Below are 12095 nucleotides of genomic sequence, written 5' to 3'. Positions count from 1 at the left end.
AAGCGTCGGCAAAAGTACAATAGAGGCCAAATTTGCCGACGCTTTTCCATAGCGTTGGCATTGAAGAGTCGGCTTTGCTTCTTTCTTTTGTAGTGACGCTTTAAAGCGTCGTTGTTTGTTGGTATTTTCCGACGCTTATACAAAGCGTCGGCAAAGGTTGGCGCTAAGCCAAACTTTACCGACGCTTTTCCCTAGCGTCGGAAAAAGTTAGTCGGCAAAACCAACATTTCTTGTAGTGTCTCAGCACTAAGTATCATATGGCTTTGAAAAGAAAGATGAGATAGCATAAGCTAACGGCACAGTAAGAATCTCCAGATATACACCTCTACAAATAATTAAATATAAACAGTAACAAATAATCAATACCAAAATATTTACTATTGTCACGAAATTACATACCAACAATCCAACACAATTCAAATAAGCTGGAAAATACCTATATGTATCATATATCAAAATTACGATTCTATGATATTTCATGTAACATCAAATTAACCATTTTATTTAACAATGATTTCAAATAACTTATGTCACAACCCTGACCCGGATCCGTGACACGGTCGTGCTATTGCAGATTACCGCCCCCAATAGCATAAAGCCTCATACACGAATAACAGGGTAGTCAAACTGGTCAACTTTCATATATAACATTTCCAGTATAACTTACTGGGTAACCAAAAGTACAGAGTTTCTATAACATTTTATGTACACAAAATGTATGTTTTATCCAAAAATAAAGAAACCCTGATGCAAAAGTCTCTTGCTGCTATCCCTAGCGATGATCTGAAAGAAAAATATAAATAAATTGTATGAGCTACACGGCTCAGTGAGTAATCATGCATAATCTTACTGGATCAAATATAATACTAAACATTTTTAAGCAGAGTTTGAGAAGCTAACATGTACTGACAATTTCTTTATAATAAAATATTTATACTGAGCCGATAAATCAGTGCATGTAAAAACATATCTTTTCCTAATAAATGCATCGTAAAACTGTATGTCGATATGCCATGGTTTAAAATCTACACTCTCAGATTTATAGCTACAGCCGTACTTAACTCCTACTGCAAGGATCGTATGCTCAGTTATTCTTTCTCACTGGTAGGGGCCATACGCTCAGTTATTCTTACCCACTGGCGGGGGCCATCCATAGCATCTGAGAGCCTATAAGTAGTACTTTTCACAAATAGTACGCATAGGTAGAGTGAAAGCTCATTCATAGCCATTAAACAACTAATCTTATGTTTATACCACAAATACTATATTTAATGCACTTATAACATCATAATTCATCTCATACATAATTCAAAATGCATAAATAACACTTTAAAATCTTTATAAAACTTGATATATACATGATTCATAAAGTAATAAGATTAAGGTAGGTTACTTAATTTGCTTTCCAATTCTTTAAATCCGGGTGACAAATCCTCAACCACCTAAAACAATATCATAAGGATCACATTATTCCTTATTACATAATTTCTTGGTTCATCATACTATGAATTTACTTACTTGGATCCCATCCAAGGATCTAGCCTAAGTCCAACTTATCCAATTTGGAGCTTTTGGGCTCGGTTCAAAACCAGATTGGGCCCACATAGGTCAATTGGATTTTTAATTAAGGGATTGGGCCTGGTTCATAATTGGGTCTAGCCTTTTCTAGTCAATTTGGTCTTTTGATTGGGTCATTAGGCTCAGTCTCAAGTCTAATTTGGTCCAGGGTCAATGTAGCTCATTTGGACTTAAGTCAGGGTCAATCCTAGGCCAATTTAGTCTCAAATTAGTTGAATTGGGCTTGAATTGAGCCTGATTCATATTCAATTGGGTCCGCTGGAACTAACTCAGCTTAATTGGGTTCGGACCTAATTTAATTTGGGCTAAATTTGGTTTGAATTTGTCCCAATTTATCGTTTGGGCTCGTCCAGAATTAGCTCAATTTGATTGAGCTCGGGTTTAGTCAAATATGGCTAAACCTATTTTTCTTTTTTTTTATTTGGGCTTAGCAGGTTCGGACCCGAATCCAGATCTGATCCGTTAGGACGGACCCATTAAGGGTCCTTCTCAATTTTCTCTAGAGGCTTCCGCCTCTGTCTCTCATCTCCTCTCTCTGTCTCTCTCTCTTTCTCCTTCGTCCCCACCGAAAAACCCTAACCCTTCTTCCACCTCCGGCCAAAACCTCTGGCCTTCTCCCATGCTCCCTCCTTCCTCTCTCTTGCTTCCCCCCCCCCAACCTCCCTTGTTTTCCTCTCGCCGTGCCGCTGGGGGGTGAGCCTCTCGGCTTCCGCCGAGAGACGTCTCCCACCTCGGAGCGGCAAGAAAACAGGGTCAGGGGCCTTGGACCTCCTCTGAGGTGATGCCGAAGGAGTTGAATGGGGTCCCCGAGGTGGGACTGTCGCCCTCGGCCCCCCTTGAGGAGGCCGACTCTCCCTCGGCCTGCAGCCTCTCCAACGACTACGGCTGAGGGGTGAACCTCCTCAGGGTGGAAGCAGTGAGAGAGGGAGGGGCTAAACCCCCTCCGAAGTGATGCCAGAGGAAGGTTTAGTCTCCGGAGACCTCCCTCACCTGCTTCGATCACGGCGGAGGAGGACCACACCATCCGAGGATGAAGCTCAAGGTTCGGTGAGTTCCTCCCCCTTTTTCTCTTTTTTTATCAGTTATTTTCTATTTATTTTCTTTTTCCTTCTCTTCCTCCTTCTGTGGTGGCGCCACCACCTCCTCACCGGAGAAGAGGTGGGGCTCGGCCAAGGCCTGGCGGCCCTGCGACCGCATCTGGTGCCCTAGGGCAACCACGGCCGAGCCTGCGGTGCCCTAGGTGCCTGTAGGCCAAGCCCAGTTAGGCTCGGCCCGGCTGGGTCACTGAACCTGGGCCGACCCTGGTTGGGCTCGGCCCAGATGGATCACTGAACCTGGGCCGACCTTGGGTTGTACTCGGGCCGGCCCACGGCCTGCCCTTGTGCGCGGCCTGGTTCGAGGTGGAACCCGTCGGCCATTTCTCCCTTCTCCTCTCTCTCCTCTCCATCTCCTCTGTGTCTGAATTTCTTCCCTCTGTTTCAATAGTGAAACAGAGGGGAGAAGCATTCCACAGAGGAACTCCCCTTCTTCGGTTAAACCAAGTAACTAAGTGAACAAGGTTTTTACCTTGTTTTAGTTGGCTGCAAAGGCCAACAATCCTTCTCTCCTACTAATTTAACATAAAGAACAAATTCTTACCTTGTTTCCGGATGGCTGTAGTGATCAGCAATCCCTCCTCCAACTCCTCAGGGATCCAGGGGTTCAGTTCCTTTAGCTCCAGGCTCTAGGGGTTCAGCTCCTTTGGTTCAGAATTTCAGAGGTGCTGAGAGAAAAGAGAGGGTACAGTAATCAATGTTTAAAATGGGAGGTTTAAATAACCTCCCTTAAACAGTGTCCTTAGGAGAGGTGGCACCCTCTCCTTCCTCAGTGAATGGGAGGCCAACAGTTGACCTTTTCTCCTAGCCAGCTGGGGCCCGTCATACCTACTTGAAGCATGAGGTGGCAACCCTTCCTTTCTTCATGAACGAGGGCCCAACAGCTGGTCTTCTCCCTACTAGCCAGCTGGAGCCGTCACCTCAATCTGTAGCATGAGTAGGGCTGGAAGTGGGCTCGGGCCGGCCCGAAGCCCATCGGGTCGGGCCGCTTGCGGGCCGGGCTATGGGCTAGACCCAATGAATTTCGGGCCGGGCTCGGGCTGCAAACTTAAGCCCAATTTTATTTCGGGCCGGGCTCGGGTTTTCCATTGGCCCGGCCCGGGCCCGGACCAAGCCCGAGCCCAATGCCAGCCCGAACCGAAATAAAATCACGGCCCAAACGGGCTGGCCCAAACGGTTTGTTAGGATCTTTTTGGGCCTTTTTTTCCTTCTTGGCCTGTCTTTTGCTACTCTTATCTGTCTTAATAGCAACCTTGCGTTTCCCAACCTTCCTGAAATAAAGAAACTTCAAATATATTTCTAGAACAACATAGCATGCTGAAAACCTCTCTTCTGCAAAGGGATCTTGGCTACAGTAAAATCCTTAATGTTGAATGTGCAGAAGAAGGACCTTCCGTCATAACATATATTTGTTTCACTCATAGGAAATACTCATATAATTACAAAATGACCACTTGTGTGCCCCAGCCTTGCTGCAAATGTGCCTAGAACCTCGTGTGTGCATCTGCACTTAAACTCAGTGTTTCCATGCTCCATAGGCTCAATCAGTTTACTCAGCAAATAAGATGGATCATAAGCCATCATCACAAATAGAAAGTATTGTAAGCTACAACAGCAGATAGGATGAAGTTAGCAATTTCATCGCAAAGGTTGACTGGATGCAGCATTAAAAAAGCTCAAGTAACCTGTCATCAGCTAGCTTCAGTACTTCCTTAGTTTCCTTCTTTGTTGCCCCTTTTCCCTTTCCTCCCTTCATTTTCAGGTGGAGTTCCTGTTACAACGAGGTTCAACAAAACAATGAAACCTTGCAACCACAAGAAGTTGCTAGTTAGAAATGGAAATGACAGCAGCTGTAGACTAATAATAAGAAGAAACATTAACTGTCTAAGAGCAATATAAGCTATGGCAAGAACCAGGGGATGCACCATATAACTTGATGCATGTATTAACCATTCAATAAGCTATCTAACCAACGCGACAGGGAAAAAATGTATTGGACTGAAAAAAAAAAAGTTGCTGAGATGATAAAGGATATGAAATAGAAGGGCATGACATTCGAAGTAAACTCATCAAAGCAAAGAACTTCCAGATACTAAATCAGAGAGAATTTTAGTAAATGTACTCAGATAAACCTTAAGGGGTCCCTTATTACTGAACTAAAAGTCTTGTGAGAAAAATAAATGACACAAGGTTCAAAAAGCCCTTCAGAGGTCAAATGAAAGAAAAGCCCAAACGGGCTGGCCCAAATGGGCTCGGGCCGGGCTCGGGCCAGGCTCGGGCCAGGCTCGGGCCTCGTTCCTGTAAAATTGTTCGGGCCTCGGCCCGGCCCGAAGCCTGGAAAAAAATTTTGGGCCGGGCTTGGGTAGGGGTGTGGCCCGGCCCGACCCGGCCCACTTCCAGCCCTAAGCATGAGGTGGCAGCCCTCAAATGGGCTGCTAACCATGGGCCCAAATTTGGCCCATTTAGTGACCTAGCCCAAATACTCTTATATTGAGCCTCAAAAATACTGGGCCTAGTTAGTATTGGGCCCAGATATTACAACTTATTTATCAATTTTTTAATCAGCATAAGCGGGATCTAATAATGGTTATCTTTCGGCTTTGGGCTAACCTCCGTCATGTTTCTTGCTCGTGATGGGAAAATTAGTAGTGTTACATTTTCCGCTATGACAACGCAATCGATAATGCTATATTTCTAGATTGTCATAGGGCAACCGATAATAACGCGATTAGCCTAGAGTCCACATTCACCAAACAGGTTCATATGCATATTTAATTTTTTTTTTAGCTTTAGACTAACCATAGTCACATTTTCTATTTGTGACGAGGCAATCAATAGCACCACGTTCCGGCCCATAGTAAGTCTATCCACTCATGCTCTAGCCCGTGACTAGCAATTCATAATAATATATCTAATCTAAAGCTTTCATCCACATGTTTATTTCAAGAATTCATATTAATTATATTAAATTATATTCATCCTTGGACTGACTTATTGCCAGTGATAGGGTAATCGATAAAGAAAGAGCATTGAAGAGAGATAGGAGGAGGAGGAGGAAGAAAGAAGAGGCATATGGTTGGAATAGTGTGAGGAAAAGAAAGAGGAAGAGAGAGAAAAAGAGGTGTAGTGGAGCTTACCCAAAAGAAGAAGAGAGCGGAGATGGGGGTCCTGGTGCTTTGATATTCAAAGGAATAAAGAAAAAGAGGATTGAAAGAGAGGAGGAAGAGAGTGCAAAGGGGTGGGAGAGACATAGAGAGCATGAAGGCAATCTATATGGAAAGAAAAAGAAAATGAGAGGGATCGAGATTGTATCTTTTGTGCGAAAGAAGGATTCACCTTTCTTCATGCATATCCACCATTGGATCACCCATGGCACAGATCTCAAAGAGCTCCGTACTCCATCATTCATTGCTTGCATAAATCTTGAAGCGACCTGTGGATGATCCAACGGTGGATTCATGAGAAGGTGGGGAAGTCCAAGTTAGAATTGGAGTCTTTTCTCTCTCCCTACTCATCCTTTCCGAGGCTGACCTCGATTGGCTCAGTCTGGATCCTCACATTTTCTCCTCCTTATTATCTAACCAAGTAATGGAGTCAAGCAGATGTTTCATCGACTCAAATAATACCGGCAAACTTTCTATTCCATACTTCACATTTTTATCTATGGCCTCTCACTTTCCGAACCAACCATAAGCCCTTTGAAGATAGGTCTAGCCACCGGTCATGAATTAGAGCATCAAAACCTACTGTCTTCGTTCATATTTGTTCAATCAAAAGATATATTCAAGCCTTACACTTCCATCATTAGATAGGCATATGAATTTTTAGCATGATTTTAGGGATTAGGACAAGTAGATGCTCCTTTTACTGTTTAACCTACATAAAATATGCGTAGGTCTCTTATAAGCGCAAATTAAATTGCATGGTGAGTTTTTGTTTTTCATTATGTAGAAGCTGAATAATTGTTTCCTTTTCTTTTCTTTTCCTTTCTTCTTTTTTTTTTTGCAGTGTGCTAAGTTGACATTAGTGCTTGTTGGTAAATTTTTTTGATTATTTTTATATTTGCATAATTAATGTTCTTTTCTCTTCTGTTGGTTCTTCATGTGGACATCTAAAATGTAATCCTTTTATGCTTATTGAATGTTCATATTCTCTGTCAACATATCTGTACTACTGCTATGAAAGTCCTCCTTATCCATATAAACAGTGCTGATGAAATATATTTTTTGTTATTCATTTTGATTCAAGTCTATGCCTTTCAACTTCTAGCAATAGGATAAAAAGATAGATTTTCATTCATAACATGGGAGAAAGTACATTTATAATATTAGAAAGCACTTTTTTGTCCATAGTTAAAAGCTCCACCAAGGTTTGGAAACTAGCTAGGTTGTGCTTTTAACTTTTTTGCTGGGTCTCATGAGTCGTAGAATCAGCGACTTTGGCTCTAGTTATGATAGTGATGCTCAATAAATAATGAAAAGAACTTAAAAATAAATAACAAAGACCATCATATATTATTTTATATTATATTTTATTGTTCGGGACACTTAGCTTACTATTTATTTACTGGTCTTAGGCCAATTTTACCCCATCACCGCCCCAAACCGGAAAAAAAATCTCATAATTTCATAGCGTAATGCTGCATGCTTGTGCCTTTGATGATAGCTTAATAGATGACAATTCTATTAAATTTGAGCTCAATTAGAGTTCAGACCCTTTAATCCACCATTCCCCCTATTCTCTTCTTCCCCTCTAAAAATTCTCGCAAAAACCGCAAAAAATCTCTAATATCTAGAAGCCGTACATTTATGAAGAACTTTTGGAAATGGATATGCATATTTTTTTAACATGTAAATTTTAAATCTAATTTTGAGAAATTGATTTTTGAAGGTTAGAGTCATCACCCTTCAGGAAGGACGATTCTTTAAGCTTAAACAACCGAGGAGATTATGTATGATGACATCAAGGACCTAAAATTACTTGAAGTGAAGAATGGCCCAAAAATGACATCAGATGCCTCATTTCATTAAATTAGCATGCATGATCAGTTTTAGTGAGTTTTGGTTGGTTTCAAACGAAGCTGGATGCATTTCTTAGAGTTGCCAAACTCATGCAATTCTTGACTCATTAATGTCCAAAGCACTTCAGATTTGGCAGGAACTTCAACCCCTAGCTTTAATATGTGAAGTGCCATCTTGACCCATTTTCATGTTTCTTGTATCAACACTTACTGAAGGGTGAAATTTCAAAGTGAAGATTACTTGCAGAGGTGGATTACACATGTTTATAATCGTTTCCAATCGAATAATAGCATCTTTCCAGAAACCATCAACAAGGGCAGTTTTTTCCCCTTTGGCAAACCATTATTTGATATCTTGATAGAAGACTTTGTAATATAATGCTTTCAACATATGATGAGCCATGCTACAGCGGATTGGGAACCAATTTTTTTTCCTGCTTGAGATACTTGACTACTTGACGGCCTGAACCATTTGCATATGGTCTTATGGACTGAATGTCACCTAATTGCAATCGCTTGGAATCTAACATTATCGCTGGTAAACAGTGTTTCATATGTTTCTTGGGTGATCCAGTCTGGTACAAAATAAATCTTGAGATGAAGCTACAATCTGCAGGAGTTCTCCCCTCTGCCCTCAATAAAGATCATTTATTTCCGATTTAATGAACTTACACATTTAATTTAATTCACTAAATAAATATGAAAGTACAATGACTTAGTTGCCTTATCATGTATTATTTTTTTTATTTGGCCCCAAATAATGTCAATGAAAATTCAATAACAGCCTTTTCAAAGTGAAAGTCCACACTGCTGATCGTAAATAGAAACAAAAATTCCAGTGTTTTTGGAGGTTTCTAACCTATGCATCACATTGAGACAAACTTTAGAGCTTGATCAACATATCTTGAAAACAAACCAAAATTCAATTGATCTGGATGTTGGTTACATGCCCTGCCAGTTTGTTAATTTGTCAAATTCGTCCTTATTTCATCCTATTTCTAATACACTTCTCCGGTTCTTTTTTCTTAACCATGTGCATAAAATATCTTCCAGGACCCCAATTGCCGAAGAACATCCGAGCTCTTGCATCCCACAAGGATTACACAATTGCTGCTTTCGGAACTGAAATTGGAGTTTATACATAGCAGAGAATCACCTTTTGCCATGATTTGAAGTATTTTGTAGTTCCAGTTATATAAAATATATTTTATTAATTATGCTACTTGCTCCATCAATGCTAGTATAGAATGTATGTAGACCTTTATAGAAGTACTTTTATCCTTCATCAATATATGAAGATACCCATACTGGTTGAAGGTTCATATGCTCTGGTCAACAAGTTTTGTTCCAAAGCACTGGTGAGTGTTGTAAAAGATTTAGTGCTTAGATAAACAGGAAGCTATCAAAATGAAATGTCTAGGTTTTTTTTTTCGAATCATTGGAAATAGAAAGTTAATATGAAAAGCAATAAAGACATCAGATACCAAAATAGTGTTTAAAAGAGATCATGACAGTTAGGCATTGGAGAATAAATATAAAGAAGTAATGAATTTTTTTTAATGAAGCATCATAATACGTGCTTTAGTACAGTATCTTATGAATTATATGTGGTTGCACATTTTTACCTTTTTTAAAAGAATATCCTATTGCTTATTTTATTTACTTTATACTAATGTCCGACAATGTCCGAAAGCTATTAGTATTCTGTGTTAACATTTTACTACAACAGAGTGCATTTGGATCAAAAAATGTGCTACGTACCTTCTATTTTGGTTACTAATGCTTTGCCCCAGAGCATGCATGCACACACCCCACACAAAAAAGGTCAAAGAGAAAAGCATGACAGACTTCTGAAATATCACTTTCCATCGAGTTTGTAGTAAAAACCATAGATGGTTGTCATCTTTTGTCGTTCAGGAGACAGGAATATCAGCAAAGAATGTTCTACTGGCTTACATGTTTTAGTATTGTGTCATTCTTTTAGTTCAACATGCAGTTTCATTATAGGCTTAACAGAAGTCTTGGTTAGCCACATTTCAGTTTTTTTATTTTGCAGAGTATATTTATTCTTCTTAACATATCAAAATTCTCATTTATGGACCAAAAATGCTGTAAAATGAGTTATAGGCAACTTCCATTGTATGGCTTATTACTTTTTTTTTTCCTTTCTTAATTCTTTACATTTTTCAATTTTGCTGCATTTTTTAGGAAAATAGACATTTTGATTCTCGCTGTAAAATGAGTTATAAGCAACTTCCATTGTATGGCTTATTACTTTTTTTTTCCTTTCTTAATTCTTTACATTTTTCAATTTTGCTGCATTTTTTAGGAAAATAGACATTTTGATTCTCTCACGAGATAAATCTTCTATATAGCAACAATTTATCACAAAATATGCTACTTTGGAAACTATAGGCAGGGAATTGCCATTCAAACTAGATCACTATGGAAAATCTATTACCGTCCTCCTGGACTGACTGAATTTAGTATTTTCTTGTTAAGTATACCCCCCATCCCTTGTGCATGCATGTCCTTCCAAATCCATAATCATCATCATCAAGCCTTGCCCCTATGTGGCTTTGCTTTAGCTTTATCTATCTTCATCCACCTGGCATAATCTTTATGGTTGACTATGATGTTATTTTAAGTTTTTTAATACCATCCCTCATAACTTCCATCCATGGAATCTTAGGTATTATCCTCCTTTTCCTACATCCTCAATAAAGATTGGTGATACCTCTCATTACTAGAGCTCCCTTAGTTCTTCAATGTACATGCCCATACCATCTCAATTGGTTCTCCATTATTTTATCCTTAATTTATGCAACTCCTAAAGCATGCTATGATGTGCTAATTTCTTACTCTATCTTTCTTGGTTTTCTGTTACCTCCTCCAAATGTTATGCCATTGCCCAATTAGTTTTCCGTTCCAATTTTTGCCATGGTCACTTTACTGGTATTTCACTTTTTAAATTAGGTAGCCACATGGAGCAGGCATGAAGAAAAAGTTAATACATTACTTTTGTTTGGAGACCATATTCTAAGCCTTGATATTAAAGGTAATGTATTTATGTGGGCATTTAAAGGAGTGAAACTGAACCTTGAACCAATTGGACATATTCAGTTAGAAGCCATATTCACTCCAAGCTGTATAATGCATCCAGATACTTACTTAAACAAGGTAACTGCAGCCTCAGTTTTAATTCCTGATGTACATGCAATGCCATCACGGAATTTTGACTTTTGACTCTTATTACAAATACTTGCTTCATAAGGAACTGAAGATTATAATTGGAACAGGTCATTATTGGTAGCCAAGAAGGTCCATTGCAATTATGGAACATCAGCACCAAGAAAAAACTTTATGAATTCACAGGCTGGAATTCATCTGCTTGTTGCTGTGTTGCATCGCCTGCATTGGATGTAATTGCAGTTGGCTGTTCTGATGGAACGATTCACATTCACAACCTGCGTTATGATGAATAGTTAATTTCATTCACCCATTCTACAAGTGGTGCCGTGACTGCTTTATCATTCAGAACGGGTAATTTTTTCAGCTGAAATATTGTTTAAAGGACAAGTTAGAGTTAAAGTGGCACCATATTTTTCTAGCATTATCATTAATTATATAATAATTGTTTTAAATCCTTTCAAAATATGAATCAACATGTGATTATTTCATCTATATTTAAACAATTTCGTTTTCATCGTATAATTTCTTGTGTTGTTTTCACACATATGAAGAGCTACACTTAGCTTATATCTAATGTCAATAAAGCAAATGCTTCAGTTTGGGAATTTATAAATATGTGTATTTCATATAAAGCAAGCGCTACCTTGTTTCTTTTGTCTTACTAAAATGCTGTTAGGGGAAGAATCACAGCAGAGGCAGCATGGTTGATTGTGACTGTCCTATCAACATGGCTGGACTTTGGCGTGAGGCCTTTCTCGCTGTTATAATTCCACCATCTTTGTTCATAGACCTGTCTGTCTTATCTTTCCATGTTCTGTAAAGCAAACAAAGAGAAGTATATCAACCAAAAGTTGGAGCGTGGGGGTATTAGTCCATGTCAATAAAAAAGTTCAACACAAGTAAGTCTAATTGTGAACATTTCACTGATCCATAGATTATGTCCGTCCATCATATGGCTTCCTCTTACATCACTCATGCATTGCATGTGCTGATCTTGAGTCATATTTGTGTACCAGCATATCATTTCAATTAATTGGTTCCTACTTTGAGAGATGTGCTTGTCAATTAAAGTTATCAAGTTTTTTTTTTTTTTGTCAATTAAGGTTATCAAGTTTAAATCTGGAGTTTTTGGTTAGACATCTCATATAACGACAGGAGTAGATGAATTTAAATAAGTAGGACTTTAAAGCTAGACATGTTCTAGAAACTTC

General features: G+C 39.2%; 1 long non-coding RNA gene across 1 annotated transcript; it reads left to right on the top strand.

Annotated features, from left to right (window-relative positions):
• Positions 1-2089: 2089 nt before the first annotated feature.
• Positions 2090-11700, top strand: LOC149768197 (uncharacterized). Its single transcript, XR_016399109.1, has 5 exons — positions 2090-2625; positions 8746-8866; positions 10669-10872; positions 10992-11235; positions 11561-11700. It is a non-coding gene; the product is annotated as an uncharacterized LOC149768197 (long non-coding RNA).
• The last annotated feature ends 395 nt before the right edge of the window (positions 11701-12095 follow it).

Source organism: Phoenix dactylifera, chromosome 2 (assembly GCF_051530095.1).
Source record: "Phoenix dactylifera cultivar Ajwa chromosome 2, Ajwa_hap1_PhDact_Kaust_v1.1, whole genome shotgun sequence".
NCBI lineage: Eukaryota > Viridiplantae > Streptophyta > Magnoliopsida > Arecales > Arecaceae > Phoenix > Phoenix dactylifera.
The sequence above is the reverse complement of the archived record's forward strand: the minus strand, read 5'-3'. Positions and strand labels throughout refer to the sequence as shown.